Here is a 13,331-nt window from a genome sequence, read left to right on the forward strand (position 1 = left end):
TATGGGTGCAAGAGTCCTGGGTTTGATCTCAGGTGGGCAGATAGCCAAGTAAGGGCATTTTTGGACCATGGCAGGGTGGGATTGGTTGTTTCCTTTTGGCGGGGTGAGAGGATACTGGGATTCCATGGTAGGCCATATTTCAAATGGCCTGAGACATTCCAGATCTGAGAGTAGGGGTCGTCAGTGCCTGGTCAGTGCCTGGAACTATTCTCCAACCCACAGTAAAGTGGCCGCTTGGTCACCCTCCTAAGGTAACTCTTACAATTAAAATCTCTTGGGATCTTTTTGCAACTCAATTCTGCTATGATTTCCAAATGAAAAATCAAGTCTTATTTGAAAACTGAATGTTCCCAGAAATATGGTGACCTTTTGTGATATAGTTATCTGCAACTGATCAGCGTGTTCTCAAGTGGTAGTAGGAGTCATGGGTAGATGTCAGTGCCCAGACAAAGCCAAAGTTAGAGTCTATTCCATAGTTCCTTACATACCTCTGCTTATGATTTGCACACACACTCCACATGCACCAAGTAAATAATAATCTCTTTTAGGGGAGACAGGGCCATATTTTTTATTTTTGTGTATTGTCTACAATGTAAAGATCATGGGTCTTCAATGAATATTTTACTGATTATTTGAATGTTGTATAGTTAATATGTTTCACATTTAAAAAAAATACATCTGGAAACACAGGAGAAGTAATTGTCAGGCACCTAGAACACATAGGAAGCTCCTGTACACACAACTTCAACTCCCAATTTCAGTCTGAAGTGTGATGGCAGTGTTAATGGTTAACAATTTCACCATGTTCACTTCTGTTTAAATAATATACTTGAAACTAGCAAAACCCACCATTGCCTTCTGAGATTGCCTTTATCAGCATTCGATACCCATCCTATTATAAGATAATTACACAAGATAGTCACAGCTAATTAACATTGTTCCTTAAATAAAGATTAAGTGGAAAGAATTTATCAGTGACTTTAAAATCAGATCATTTTCTCAGCTGGGTGGCTCCTGGGCAGATTCCCGATGTCTTTCTGAGTCACCAGCTTTGCCTTCTCCTTCCCAGAGCTGCCTTCAGCTTGCATTGACTTGGTGTCTCCAACTCTATCGAATGTAAAGCTCTTTTTCATATGTCTGGAGCACAGTGACAGAACAGAACACCCGGCCTGCACTGTCCCCCCTACAGGGCCTTCACATTGCCGTGGTGTCTAGCCATGCTGGGGAAAGAGAAGGAAACAATATGGGGGTGGCCTCAGCGAAGTTTGCCCACTCAGTGTCTGAGTGGTTATGTAAGGACGCAGGTCTGAATTTGGCTTCTCAGAATCATTAGACAATAGAAGGCACATATTGCCTAAGGAAGGAGGGACAACTCTTGTAACACCCAATCAGGAAAGACCAGCTAACACCTTCAACATTTCTTTTTTTTTTTTATTTTTTTAAATGATTTTTATTTAGTTTTGAGAGACAGAGAGAGACAGTGTGAGCAGGGGAGGGTCAGAGAGAGAAGGAGATACAGAGATATAGAATCTGAAACAGACTCCAGGCTCTGAGCTAGCTGTCAGCACAGAGCCCGGTGCGGGGCTCAAACCCACGAACCGTGAGATCTGACTTGAGCCGAAGCCGGACGACGCTTAACCGACTGAGCCACCCAGGCGCCCCACACCTTCCACATTTCTAAGGGCAGGCCTAAAGATAGAAGCTATAAATAATCACCTATTGCTCCTATAGCTTGAGGCTAGTCACGCCCTCCGTGAGGGTTCTGGGCCCACTTTGTAATTGGTCAATACTCTAAATGTTGTGATTGGCTCCCACCAAAAGTATCAATGTATGGTTAAAGTTACTGCCAATATTGATAGGCGATAATGATTGGACCCCTGTACCTGTGTCACAGTTTCCCGTAACCCCCCCTTCCCAAACCCAAAAGGCCCTGCCCCGCCTTTGTTCGGGGCTCTCAGCACGGATCCACTGCGCCGGTAAAGTCTGTGAGCCTGAGCTGAGGCCCGGCCAGCCTAAACTCGTAATAAAGCCCTTTGCTTTTGCACGTGTGACTTAGTTTCCCTGGCGGTTTCTGGTTTTGGGGGATGCTAATAAAATCTTGGCATAACAGTTATAAAGCAGAAAAAGCTTATAAAGGATCCTGAGGGCAGAGTGAGCCTTCCTGCCCCATTTCTCCCAACCCCCCAGCAAGACTAGGCCAGACACAGGGATTGTTCTCATGGAATCCAACTTGCAAATTTTGCCCCTTGTGGGGCTAACATTGTAATTCAGGCTTCCTGTGTGGGAAGTTCATAGTTTACCACTCATTGCAATCTACACGCACAGAGATTCAGAGAACAGATCTGGGAGAGGGCAGGCAGCTCACTCATAACATGACACAACCCAAGGGAGAATGCACGTGTGCCATCACATAGCACTGAAAAAATGCACACTTCTGAGCTTTTTCTCCCTTTTTTTTTTTTACTAATCTTAAATCCACAGAAGTCTGTTCATTTATTCAGTAAGTGTTACATTATCCCCAAATTGGGTTTCTCAGAAGCTCCCAGAAATGTCTCAAATACACACACATACAAACACACACAGATATGGTGTCTACCCCTTTGTGAAGCAACTAGAAATTCTAGTTTTATCCACATAAGCTGGTTTATATGAGACAACTGTGTGTATAAACCAACCTGACAATGTGTTGTTTTCTCCTTAGGGAAAAAAAGCAGTTCATGGTAAGAGATGTCTAGTTAGCCGTCTCTCTCCCTGTCTCATTCTCTCTCTCTCCCTCTCTCTTTTTCATTTGAGTATATAGATAGAATCACCCTAAGATATTCAATAATAAGGGAGAAAGAGGAGAGTAGCTAGGTATAGTAGAAGAAACATGCTTTGGACACAGCACATTACCACGCCCAGAGTAGGCACTGAATTCATTCTTATTGAACAAAGACAAAAGCAAATCAGATCTTGATGTAAATCCTAATTATGACCCTCACTTGCTGTGTGACTTGCCCAAGCTCCATAGTATTTCTGAGCCTCACTGTTCTCATCTTCAAACTGAGGACGGTGCCCACTGCCATAGAGACATGGTGAAGAGTAAATCCAATGAGATAATGTATGTGAAATGCCGGGTGCGTATGCAAGATTTGGCCAACTCAATAAACAGCTGTTATTGTTTTGTTATCCTGTTTCTTGGTTTTTCTTTTCTTTCTTTCTTTCTTTCTTTCTTTCTTTCTTTCTTTCTTTCTTTCTTTCTTAATAGTTTATTTTCAAATTGGATTCCATATAACACCCAGTGCTTCTCCTCACAAGTGGCCCCCACCATGACCATCACCCCCTTCCCTCCTTCCCCCCCCCTTCAGTCCATGGTTCATTTTCAGTATTCAATATTTTCTCATGATTTGTGTCCCTCACTCTCCCCAGCTCTCTTTCCCCCTTCCTCTCCCCATGGTCCTCTGTTAGGTTTCTTCTGCTAGACCTATGAGTGCAAACATATGGTATCTGTCCTTCTCTGCCTGACTTATTTCGCTTAGCATGACACCCTCGAGGTTCATCCGCTTTCCTACAAATGGCCATATTTCGTTCTTCCTCATTGCCATATAGTACTCCATTATATATATATATATATATATATACCACATCTTCTTGATCCATTCATCAGGTGATGGACATTTAGGCTCTTTCCATGATTTGGCTATTGTTGACATTGCTGCTATGAACATTGGGGCACATGTGCTCCTATGCATCAGCATTTCTGTCTCTCTTGGGTAAATCCCCAGCAATGCTATTGCTGGGTCATAGGGGAGTTCTATCAATAGTTTTTTGAGGAGCCTCCACACTGTTTTCCAGACTGGTTGCACCAGTTTACATTTCCACCAAGTGTCTTGGTTTTTCTATGGAGGCTGCTCTGTGAGCTACATGAATCCAAACTGTCTACTTCATTTACCTCTGGATTCAGAGAAGTGCCCTCTTAATGCTCTTCCAGACAGCATTTCTCATTGTCTTGACTTCTTTTACCCCAAGGAGGACAAGCTTTGCCTCTGCTTCAGGTTGATTGCCGCCAATTGCCTCATGGGCTTAGCTCCTCAGTGATTTAGTGAGCTGGGTAGTTAGGAGAGGTAGGTATCCATAGCAAAATGGTGCTCTACATGGGAGATCTGCAGCTCAGGGATTCTGTGCTCTGGGCCCAGGTGCTAAAAGCTTCTTTCCCACCTCTGATGTGCACAGTTGAGTTTGTAGGTCTATGGGCTCTTATGCAGCCACTAAAAAGAATAAATAGAAGCTATACTAGTTAACTTGGAAGGATATCTGCCAAGTATTGTGGAAAAAAGTAGATGTAACAGAAGTATGAATAATATAATCCCATTTTCAGAAGACAAATAACAATAGAGACAATCCTAAATTGATGCCTTCTTTCCTCCCCTGCATTTCCATTCCCTGCCTTCTCCACTCTGATCAGCACCCACTCTGATCTACAACCTTATGGACCAAACCAGTGGGTTCTCTGATTTCTCTCCATCGATTTCCTGTCAGGCTCAGCCCGTCAGAAGCACTGGCAGGAGATGGAGGTGAGGCTGGGTCCCTGACCATCACAGCTTCTCTCAAGACAACCCCTTCTCTAGGGCTTTCCTTCTATGTCCGGCAACTACCTCCTCCCCCAACTACCTCCTCCCCTTCTTCCTGTAGTCTTCAGGAGGTTCATAGCCCAGGGGTACAGCTCCAGGCCTTTGAGTTTGTGATACCCTGTTGCATTTTTGTAAACAATCCCATTATTCGATTCTCTTTGAACAATCTTAATTGGAAGTTGCCATCTGTTTCCTGCTGAGACCCTGGCTAATCAACCTCTCTCCCTGCATGTTTATATATATACACATTCACATTTGTATACAATTACACAAACATGGAGAAATGTAGAAAGATCTATATGATGTGGTTACAGTGAGATATAGGGGTTGGATAGAGGGGAATAGTGTGGTGGGAACAACTGTGGGCAGAACGGGAGACGGGAGCTGAGAACAAGGAAAAAGAACAAAAAAGTCTGCATTAAATTAACCAGAACCAAAAAACACACACAAAAAAATACATGATATCACATTTAACGTATCTATATATGTATATAGACGTATATAAATACATTTAATTTTAAAAAATCCAGTGGGCAATATGGCAAAAGGGACTGAACAACCCAGATTTCCTGGCTCACAGGGTAATGGGGGGAAGCAGAGTGAGATGGTGAACATCTGGTCTATGATGCCAAATGAAATACTCCTAATAAGAAGCAGCGTGTCCCAGTGGAAGATGAGGTTCTTAAGCAAATTGATGGGCTTATAAAGAGTAAAAATTCTTTTCTTAGCGATTGAATATGTTCAGAGGGAATAAGGAGCCACACATCTCAAAAAAATCTCTTTTTAGAAACTTCCTTAACTGTAGGGAAGTGAGAAGACACAAAATTATAGTTGAGAAAAATGGCCCAGTCTTAGGCTGGAAGAGGTTTGTGCTTGGAGGACAGAACAAAGAACCCACTCAGAACTGGTCAAGTCGTCCTATACTTTATTCAGTGATAAAAGGAAGACATGATAAGATGGGACTCCCAGGGTTTGAGAGAATGGTTCACTTGGCATGAGACCAATTTTCTTAGCCAAGAATGACAAGACATATTGAATAGAGGTGTCACAGCTGTGAGAAGTGTATAAAGCAGAAGTCCGGAGCAGAGAGGGCAGCCAAACTAATGAAGGCAGTGGCTCGTGCTCTAGAAGAATGGTCATGTTTTTAGTTTCTGTCCCTGGAGACTTCTGTCCTTGAGACCCAGAGACACGTCACAAATAAGACAAAGTAATTACATCACGTTGAGCAGCAAAGTGGCTACCATTTTATGGAATTGTTGTGCAAGCCATTATAGGTTTTCCTAAAGGTCCCCAGTAGACAGAGGGTTAACTTTGAATTTGAGTTAACCAGGGAAATCAAGGAGAGGACTGAATTCTAGAAAGATACCGGCCCATTCCAGGGAAAGCTTTGGGGAGAGATCCAATCATGCACTGTCCAATGAACATGTTATAATCTCCAGGTGAATGAACATGTACAGATTGGGAAAAGTGGTGAGCCCTCTCATCCATGAGTTTAGTTTTCTCTTTTAAAATTATTTTACAGGAGGGAGGGAGAGAGAACACAAGCTGGGGAGAGGGACAGAGGGAGGGAGAGAGAGAGAAAATCTTAAGCAGGCTCTACACTCAGCATGGAGCTTGATGTGGGGCTCTGTCCCATGACCCTCAGATCATAACCTGAGTGGAAATCAAGAGTCATATGCTTACCTGTCTGAGCCACCCAGGTGCCCCTAGTCTCCTTTTAACAAAGAGTTACCTTTTCCTTATGCTTGGTCAGCAACCTTTACTGCCCATTTTCACCAGGAAAACAGGTCAGCAATCAAACAACTGCTAAGAGTATGATATATCCTTTCTTTCTTCCCCTGGGAAGAACTATTTAGTCCCTGGATGTCAAATGTACTGCAAATAAAGGCATTTATAACACATCAACAAGTAATTAACGATCATCTCAAATTCTAGAACTGTAACACTAGAAGAAACCATGGAGATGATTTGTCTCAAATCCTTTATTTCACAGATGAAGTAGCTAAGGGACAAAAGGGGATAAGATATTTGTCCCATAAGTTTTACAAGCAACATACTCTCAAAATGGACCCACAGCTAAGATGGGTGAGGGAATCTGTAAAGTTGTAAATGTAATAGCACAGTTGCCAGTTTAAAGCACTTATTAATTTAAAAATCTGCCCAGCCTCCTTCACACACACACACACACGGCACTCATCATCCTACCAGCCCATGGAGGCATATCCACCCTGCATTTGTCGCCTTGTTTCTCAAACTAAAGAGACGATAGGGATATGTGCCAGCACATGATGAAAACAGGAAAACGTTGTTCTCAAGCTCTCCCTTCATTTTCTATGATCTTAATTCCATGCCTCACATGTCAGTTCCTGGTGCCAACTGATACCACAAGGGCAGAAACCCATCCCAGAGAGTCCTTGCTGCCAGAAGTCCAGCCAAGAGCAACTTGACTGCTCCTGCCTTACTTGCTAACAATTGTGTCACAAGTTTGGACTGACCACTAAAAGAATGATCAGTTGGGGTGACAACCTTTCAGTTCTGCAGAAAATAAAACTGGCTCAAACGAAGAAACAGATGGGAGCTTTTAGTCTGAAACATGGATCCGCTCACTCTCTGACATCCCATCGTAGCTTGACCCTGGGGGAGAGAGAAGACTGTTGGCGACAGCGCAGCAGTAGCATGACAAGATGAGTGTGTGGAGAGATCCTGATAGTCAGGCAAGGGCACCCAGACTGGAGGCTGATCTTTGCTGATGTAGCAGTGTTCAGTTTGAACTAGTTAACTCAGTAGATTCACGATAAATCCTCTTGTCGAGGGGAGAAGGGTTGGAGTTGCTAATAATGTTTTTGGCAAACCCAGGAGAGAACAGCTACCCGAAATAGGTTGTTGTGAATGAATCTGATCAAATATTAAGATCTGGACCTCATTCGTGAGCAGCTAGGTGGTTCGTCTGACCAAACTGATGTGCTCAATCAGAGAAGACCATAGACTGCAAACGATATTAATAGTCTCATCTCATGCACAAGTCTTAGCCTTTAGATGTGTCTTCTTTTCCCGGATTTTCCACCATTTTTTCTATCTTGTCATCTTCATTTCTTGTTGTTACCTGGTTCCGTCTCATAGAGCCTGAGTGTTCAAACAAGTGAACTGCATATATCTAAAGGCATATGTAAGTTCTATAACCTCTCTTTACCTTAGATTCCTCCTCTTCAAAAGGATGAAAACAGTAATCCTATCTCATAGGACTTGGTAAGGAGTAAATTAACTAATATATAGTGAATAATGCCTGGCATATAATAAGCGCTATTTAAATACTTATTATTATTTATGGGGTGCCTGGATGGCTCAGTCGGTTAAGCACCTGAGTTCAGCTCAGGTCGTGATCTCACAGTCTGTGGGTTCGAGCCCCATGTCGGGCTCTGTGCTGACAGCTCAGAGCCTGGAGCCTGCTTTGGATTCTGTGTCTCCCTCTCTCTGTCTCTTCCCATCCCCCACTCATGCTCTGTCTCTCAAAAATAAATAAATGTTATGAAAGTAAAAAATAAATACTTATTATTTAGGAGGGATTTAAAAGGCCTCATGTCCCCACATTTACTTGTGCCTTTAAGGATTTTAAGATTTCTTCTAGGTGTGTGCTCATTCATTGAGTTAACCAAGATTTCAAAATTCTCTCTCTTTTTCTCTGAGTCATGAGTTTTCATTGTGCAGTATAACATATAGTCAGCTCTGTCATGATATTGCAGTCCGTGAGTTTGACCCTGCGTTGGGCTCTGTGCTGACAGCTCAGAGCTGGAGCATGCTTCGGATTCTCTCTCTTTCTCTCTCTCTCTCTCTCTCTCTCTCTCTCTCTCTCTAACTCTCTTTTGAGAGTTATATTAGTTCCAGAGGCTTCATAATGGAGGTCTCTACTGAGACCAAGTATTGGGGAAGGTGCAAGGGATATAAAGAAAAATAAGACATAAACCTGCCTTCAAGAAACTGATGATCTAATTAGCAAGTAGTTATGCTGACAAGCAATTGTCCAACACTGTGGTGGGTCCTGTGATTAAGCACAGAGATACCATGGAGCCCGGAAAGAGGTACCACTAAGGCAGGGAGGTGATGGGGAATGGCTTTCTGATGTGTGAACAGGAGCTGAGTAAGCAAATGAAGCAGGAGAAGGTGAATTTCTGTAGGTGGAGGGACCGGCATATACAAAGAAGAAAGGTGTGTTAGGTCATTGCATATTTAGAGCACTGTAAACCTGTACTCTACAGATGGAACAATAAATTATATCTGTTAGAAGAACCAAAGGATAAGAAATGACAGGAAAGGTGTCAGAAAATGAGGATAAAAAGGGGCCCGGTGGCTACGTTCAGAAAGGCCACTAATGGATCTTGATTATGATCAGCAGGTAAAGACGAAGGTCCATAGAACGGTTTTTAAAGAGGAGCAGGCACAGAAGATTTACTTCCGAGAAAAGTCACACTGACTGCAGAAGGGAAGGATTGGGGGAAGGTGGGCGAAGGGGAAGTCAAGCGGGTGGCTGCTCACGGTGCCTAAGCAGTGACGTCATTGTTTTCTTCCTTTCCTCTACCTTCTTGTGCACCCATGAATAGAAGGCACATGAGCAGACATTAGGCTCCACCGGCCCAGTGGGTGAGGGTATGTCCAAACTAGCCGGAGTCTCCGTCTTCCCGTTATCACGTGTGGCCTTCGTAGCTGTAGACGAGGGGCAGGAGGGTCAAGAATTAAGCCAACTCTAATTAGATGAGCTGAATCCAATCAAATGATGCAGCAGTCTAGCTGGGAGATTAGCAAATCTCTGAATCCACACCCGGTGAAACGGTTGAAGGAAGTTGTAAATGAATTAGGTGAGCATTTAGCTCTCCTCAGGAGACTCAGTTCATCTAAAAGAACCTTATTTGTGTGTCATGGGCGCAGCGCCCCCTGATGGCTGTTTGAGGAAGCGGTTATGGTGCTGGTTGTGTGGTCATGGATTTAACGAAGGTTCCCAAATTCTCAAAATGGCCCAGCCAGCTTCTCTAGCTTCTGAGCTCACGTCTGGGCCTATATCTCAGGATAATGAGAATCACCATCCAGTGAGAGGCTAGCTCCAATTTGCTGGGAATTATAAAACTGTTCCTTGATCAAGTAAATGTTTTCCAACCTTGGAAGGTTTTAGAATTCACTACAGAAAGGACAAACTAAACAAAACCCACACTTTTAACATTTTTGTGTTGAATTTAAGGCAACCCCTATGTACCTGCTAGTGAAACTGTAATGTTTGTAAAGTGTTTTTAATGTTTAAGAGAACCTGGCATAGACGACCTTATAATTTACCATGTGATTCTAGTTTAAATGACTAATTAAGTGGTTGATTACAGACTATAGCTTTAAAGTTGAAAGTTCCAAGAGAGGTTGGCTAAGTTTGTAAACAGCTTTGAAAGATTTAAGAGAACTTTAGGGTCATGATATTTAAAAGCTTAATTTATTAGATTTATAAGAACTGCTTAGGTACTTGGGAAAGTTTTGCTTGTTAGTCAAGCATTTGAAGTACTTAAAAAGAAAATCGTATATATTACATTCATAAATGCAGTTTAGACTGTTTAAGGGAACTTAATTGCCAAAATTGTAAAGTACCCCTTAAAAATTTATTAGATTTATAGATACAATAATAAGATTTGTAGTTTGAACTTAAAAGCTAAAGGGAAAAAAGAACCTTCATTACTTCAGTATCCTGAATATTTATCTTAGAAACCAAGTAGCAGCGAACAGTCTTTTATGTGCACAAAGGCTGGCCTCAGGACCCCAGACAACTCCTACTGACTTCTTCCTGGGATTTGTTCGAACTGAGGTAGGGTGTGAGACTTCTTTTTCTCTCCGGGGTTGAACTGAGAAGCCAGGGCCTGTGTGTGAAGCAACCTTACAGCTCGGAGACAATGAACTGGGCAGGCAAAGTATGACTGGAGGGTCCCAGACTCCGGTCAGTCCAAACACCAGCTCTGCTCCCACTGGTGGGCTGTTGAGGGGAACGGAAACATTTCCCTTATTGGTTGTTTTTTTTTTTTTTTTTTTTTTGAGAGACAGAGAGAGACAGCGTGAGCAGGGGAGGGTCAGAGAGAGAGAGGGAGATACAGAATCTGAACCAGGTTCCAGGCTCTGAGCTAGCTGTCAGCACTGAGCCCGACGTGGGGCTCGAACCCACAAACCATGAGATCATGACCTGAGCTGAAGTCGCCCGACTTTACTGCTTTACCAACTGAGCCACCCAGGCACCCCTCCCTTATTGGTTTTAGCCAGTTGGAGATGAGTCTCCACTACTTCCAGCTAAAGATACCTGGTAGTGAGGACAGGAAGAAAGGGGCCATATTCATGGTCCTGTGGGTAGAATGAAGCTGTGTCAGTTGAAAACAAACAAACAAAAAAACACAGCAAAACAAAACAAGACAAAAAAACCCAAAACCTACAGCATATATTTAATATCTTGGTTCTCACATCTCCTTATTGAGAGGAGTTTTCTTACCGTCTTCCTGATGTGTGGTGGTCTGGACGTTTGACCTTGCCCTCTCCTCTCTAGAGACTCCTGCCCTCACTAGAGCCAAGGAGGTGGGCAGCCCCAGTAGAAGCCAGAAAGCCAGGGTGCAGATCCTTCCTCTCCTCTCTTTTGTCCTTGGGTCAGGAGATCTGGGAGCTGGAGGAGGCACAGTGATGTGAGAGAAACACTAGTCCCTGAATATTTTTTCTCTCGTTCATTATGTGACTAGTCTCCAGATTTAGAAAGAAAATACTCTGCAAGAGGCATGAGTCTCTAATTAGGACTTTGAAACTCAACAGAGTACAGTTGAAAAAGTACCTGTGTCCTGACTTCAACAGTTAAGGGACTAGAGTGCCATTAATCGAAATTAGGAACTCAAAGGAGCAGATTTAGCGGAGGGGAAGGTAGGGTTGGGTTGGGTTTAAGAAGAGTTTGAGAGGCTGTACAATATCTCGTAGGGAGTGCCCTTGAGGCAGCGGAGTGCGTGGGTCTGAAATTCAGGGACCCTACAGGGACGCAGGTAGCAGGATGCGGCATAATTGCTATTGTCCTTCTCACCTCTGGACTCTGCCTGGCTGTTGTAAGGGATCTCGGTAAGCACGAGACAGGGCGCTGTATCCATTCCAGGAATTGGCTTGGCTTGAGTAACAGAAAGCCATCATGGATGGTCCAAATAGCTAGGGATACTTTTTTTTAGTTTATATATTTTTCAATTAAAAAATTTATTGAGCTCTTTTACCATACCCACCAACATGGGCCGCGTCTGCACCAAGACCGTGAAGAAGGCGGCCTGGGTCATCACTGAGAAGTACTACACGTGCCTGGGCAACGACTTCCACACCAACAAGTGCGTGTGCGAGGAGATCACTATTATTCCCAGCAAGAAGCTCCGTAACAAGATCGCAGGCTGTGTCACGCATCTGATGAGGCGGATTCAGAGAGGCCCGGTGAGAGGCATCTCCATCAAGCTTCAGGAGGAGGAGAGAGAAAGGAGGGATAATTACGTACCGAGGTCTCAGCCCTGGATCAGGAGATCATTGAAGTAGATCCTGACACTAAGCAAATGTTGAAACTCTTGGACTTCGGCAGTCTGTCCAACCTGCAGGTCACTCAGCCTACTGTTGGGATGAATTTCAAAACACCAGGTGGAGCTGTCTGAATCTGCTGTGCTGTAATGTCTTCAATAAACCTTGGACAATAAAAAAAAATTATTGAGATATAATTGACATATAGAATTTCAGATGTAGAACATAAGGATTTATATATGTATACATATAGTGGCATAATTATTTTAATTAAATTTCATTAACATCCATCACCACACTTAGTTATAGGGGTTTTTTCCCTTTTATTTTAATGAAAAGGGCTTCTTTTCATTATTACCTAATAAAGCACCTGGAAGAATGCAGCACCTCACGTGGGCTCCGTGGCTCAATGACGTGAGAACTGGCGTATCTGCCACTGTCCTGGCCTTTCCCCCCTGGTCTCTAGGTGGTTGCAGCATCTCGTATGCACAGGATCTGCATTCAGGGCAAAAGCAAGAGGCAGACGCAAGTTCTATTGTTTCCTTTTATTAAGGAAGAAAAACCTTCCAGCCCTTCTTATTCTGCCCAATGAGACCTCTCCTTGTGCTCCACTGCCTAGCCCTGCGTCACGTGCTGCCGCTAGTTGTGACAGGAGGCAGCAAATGAAAAGGGAATTCAGGCTTATTGTGGCTTCAGCCTATGACCTATAGTCCTCACCATTAGGACTTTATCGTTTCATTATTCCCTGAACTGGAAATCCAGAGCCCAAACCCCGGCCATGGTGAATGCCTTTATTAGGCTGTTGACTTAACAATCCGCTTGACTTCCTGTGATTTATTCTCTTCCTCCCTTGAAATGTTTTCTGTAATCTGGAACTCAGTTTCTGAAGTCTGCATTAAAAAAAAAGATATTGTTAATATCTGCTAATTTTGGATCTTCCCAAATATATACAGTCTGATAATCACAAAAATATCCAAACTATCCCTGCAGAAGAAAAATGGGAACTTTGACCCGATGGAGAAACTTTGTAAATGGCAGAGCCCCTGTGACTTTTGACTAGGACTCTGGTAAACCCTGGTTGTGGAAGTTATTCTGGGGGATTATTTCTGGGAATTTGTAAGTAGGTAGGACACCTGGCTGTGGCAGGCTTGTCTGGGCAAGGAGATGTTTGAGGCTGGAACA

The 13,331-nt window shown here is 43.3% G+C and overlaps 2 pseudogenes; one reads left to right on the top strand and one right to left on the bottom strand.

The window, feature by feature from the left end:
- The window catches only part of LOC115286930, a 125,860-nt pseudogene extending 114,114 nt beyond the window's left edge, over window positions 1-11,746 (bottom strand).
- Window positions 11,747-11,874: 128 nt separating this feature from the next.
- LOC115286359 lies at window positions 11,875-12,320 on the top strand (annotated as a pseudogene).
- The last annotated feature ends 1,011 nt before the right edge of the window (window positions 12,321-13,331 follow it).

The sequence above is a fragment of the Suricata suricatta genome, chromosome 3 (genome assembly GCF_006229205.1).
Source record: "Suricata suricatta isolate VVHF042 chromosome 3, meerkat_22Aug2017_6uvM2_HiC, whole genome shotgun sequence".
In the NCBI taxonomy this organism is placed as follows: domain Eukaryota; kingdom Metazoa; phylum Chordata; class Mammalia; order Carnivora; family Herpestidae; genus Suricata; species Suricata suricatta.